The 3,498-nt window shown below is 32.6% G+C and overlaps 1 non-coding gene across 1 annotated transcript; it reads left to right on the forward strand.

Moving 5' to 3' along the window:
- Positions 1 to 590: 590 nt before the first annotated feature.
- On the forward strand, positions 591 to 698 carry LOC112725129 (small nucleolar RNA R71). The gene has a single exon (XR_003164256.1). It is a non-coding gene; the product is annotated as a small nucleolar RNA R71 (small nucleolar RNA).
- Positions 699 to 3,498: the final 2,800 nt, after the last annotated feature.

The raw sequence follows: 3,498 nt of genomic DNA on the forward strand, positions 1-3,498 counted from the left end.
TCAGAGACTAAATTTGCTAAGCTAGATGGATTCTACTCAGAATTCTCTGTTTGTTGCTGAGTGGATGATGGAAAAGGTTTACTATTGTTAAACCTGTTTCTTCCACCATTAGTAAAGCCTTGTTGAGGCTTTTGTTGATCCTTCCATGAGAAATTTAGGTGATTTCTCCATGAGGGGTTATAGGTGTTCCCATAGGGTTCACCCATGTAATTCACCTCTGCTATTGTAGGGTTCTCAGGATCATAAGCTTCTTCCTCAGAAGATGCCTCTTGAGTACTGTTGGATGCAGCTTGCATTCCATTCAGACTCTGAGAAATCATATTGACTTGCTGAGTCAATATTTTATTCTGAGCCAATATGGCATTCAGAGTATCAATTTCAAGAACTCCCTTCTTCTGAGGCGTCCCATTACTCACAGGATTCCTCTCAGAAGTGTACATAAACTGGTTGTTAGCAACCATGTCAATAAGTTCTTGAGCTTCTGCAGGCGTTTTCTTTAGGTGAATGGATCCACCTGCAGAAGTATCCAATGACATCTTAGCTAATTCAGACAGACCATCATAGAATATATCCAGGATGGTCCATTCTGAAAGCATGTCAGAGGGACACTTTTTGGTCAGTTGCTTGTATCTCTCCCAAGCTTCATAGAGGGATTCACCTTCCTTCTGTCTGAAGGTTTGAACATCCACTCTAAGCTTACTGAGCTTTTAAGGAGGAAAGAACTTGGCTAAGAAAGCCGTGACCAGCTTATCCCAAGAGTTCAGACTATCTTTGGGTTGAGAGTCCAACCACACTCTAGCTCTGTCTCTTACAACAAATGGGAAAAGCATAAGCCTGTAGACCTCGGGGTCAACCCCATTGGTCTTAACAGTATCACAGATCTGCAAGAATTCAGTTAAGAACTGAAAAGGATCTTCAGATGGAAGTCCATGAAACTTGCAGTTCTGCTGCATCAGAGAAACTAATTGAGGTTTCAGCTCAAAATTGTTTGCTCCAATGACAGGAATGGAGATTCTTCTTCCATGTAAATTGGAATTAGGTGCAGTAAAGTAACCAAGCATCCTCCTTGCATTATTATTATTTTCAGCTGCCATCTCCTCTTCTTGTTCGAAAATTCCTGTAAGGTTGTCTCTGGATTGTTGTATTTTAACTTCTCTTAGTTTCCTTTTTAGAGTCCTTTCAGGTTCAGGATTTGCTTCAACAAGAATGTTCTTGTCCTTGCTCCTGCTCATATGACAAAGAATGGAATAACAAAGAAAATATGAAATCCTCTATGTCACAGTATAGAGATTCCTTTGTGTGAGTAGAAGAAGAAAAGAATGTAATGTAAAGAAGAACGGATAATCCAAACACAAGGGTGAGGATAGGAGCAGAGATATGAGATGAAGAGAAGTGTTAGTAAGTAATTAAATAAATAGAAGAAGATGAGAGAGAAGTTTTCGAAAATTAATTTTTGAAAAGAAGTTGATGATTTTCGAAAATTAAAGGAGAATTAAAATTAAAATTAAAATTTAAACAATTAATTAATTAAAAAGAATTTTTGAAAAAGAGGGAGGTATTTTCGAAAATTAGAGAGAGAAGAGTAGTTAGGTGGTTTTGAAAAAGATAAGAAACAAATAAAAAATCAATTAGGTAGTTGAAAAAGATTTGAAAATCAATTTTGAAAAGATAAGAAGATAAGAAGTTAGAAAGGATATTTTAAAATCAAATTTTTGAAAAAGATATGATTTAAAAAGATATGATAGAAAGATATGATTAAAATTAGTTTTGAAAAAGATTTGAATTTTAAAATCTAGAACTTAAAGTTTGAATCTTTCTTAACAAGCAAGTAACAAACTTGAAATTTTTGAATCAAAACATTAATTGTTGATATATTTTCGAAAATTATGAGATAAAATTAAGAAAAAGATTTTTGAAAAATATTTTTTAAAATTTTCGAAAATAAATAAGAAAAATGAAAAAGATTTCATTTTTGAAAAAGATTTTGAAAAGATAAGATTTTTAAATTGAAAATTTGATTTGACTCATAAGAAACAACTAAATTTTAAAAAAGTTTTGAAAAAGTCAACTCAAATTTTCGAAAATTCATGAGTGAAAAAGGGAAAGATATTTTTTTGATTTTTGAATTTTTAATGATGAAAGAGAAAAACATCAAAAAGACTCAATGCATGAAAATTTTAGATCAAAACATGTGATGCATGCAAGAACACTATGAATGTCAAGATGAACACCAAGAACACTTTGAATGTCAAGATGAACACCAAGAACTTATTTTTGAAAAATTTTAAGAAAATAAAAACATGCAAGACACCAAACTTAAAGATTTTTAATTTTTAGACACTAAGAATTCAAGAATGCATATGAAAAACAAGAAAAGACACAAAACAAGAAAATATGAAGATCAAACAAGAAGACTGGCCAAGAACAACTTGAAGATCATGAAGAACACTATGAATGCATGAAATTTCGAAAAAGAAAAAAAAATTTAGAAAAAGAAAAATATGCAATTGACACCAAACTTAAAAATTGACTCAAGACTCAAACAAACAACATAAAATATTATTTTGATTTTCATGATTTTATTAATTTTTTTGGATTTTTGTATATTTTTTCGAAAAACATATAGGAAAAAGAAAATAAGAAATTTAAAAATTTTTAATAAGAATTCCAGGAATCTTTCAATGTTAGCCTAAAGTTCCAATCCAAGGGTTAGACATGGCTTAATAGCCAGCCAGCTTTAGGATATAAATCATGCATGCAACAGCTGATACTTCATCCAACTCCATATACATGCCTTTTATGTTGACAAGTGGAAGCCTCAATCCAAAAGAATTTGGATATGGCTTTACAGCCAGCCGGGCTTCAACATGTTACCATGAAACTCTAGAATTCATTCTTAAAAATTTTAAAATAATTTTCAAAAAGAAAAGGAAAATTTTTTTGAAAGATTTTTGAAAACAAATTTTTTTTATTTTTTTTTGAAAATAAAACAAAAAGAAAATTACCTAATCTGAGCAACAAGATGAACCGTCAGTTGTCCAAACTCGAACAATTCCCGGCAACGGCGCCAAAAACTTGGTGCACGAAATTGTGATCCCTGGTAATGGCTCCAAAAACTTGGTGCTCTAATCTTAATTCATAATTTGTCACAACTTCGATACAACTAACCAGCAAGTGCACTGGGTCGTCCAAGTAATAAAACCTTACGTGAGTAAGGGTCGATCCCACGGAGATTGTTGGTATGAAGCAAGCTATGGTCATCTTGTAAATCTCAGTCAGGCGGATATCAAATGGTTATGGAGTTTTCGAATAATAATAATAAATAAACAGAAAATAAAGATAGAAATACTTATGTAATTCATTGGTGAGAATTGCAGAAAAGCGTATAGAGATGCTTTCGTTCCTCTGATCTCTGCTTTCCTCCTGTCTTCATCCAATCAATCCTACTCCTTTCCATGGCAAGCTTTATGTAGGGCATCACCGTTGTCAATGGCTACT

The sequence above is a fragment of the Arachis hypogaea genome, chromosome 11, assembly GCF_003086295.3.
Source record: "Arachis hypogaea cultivar Tifrunner chromosome 11, arahy.Tifrunner.gnm2.J5K5, whole genome shotgun sequence".
Lineage (NCBI taxonomy): Eukaryota > Viridiplantae > Streptophyta > Magnoliopsida > Fabales > Fabaceae > Arachis > Arachis hypogaea.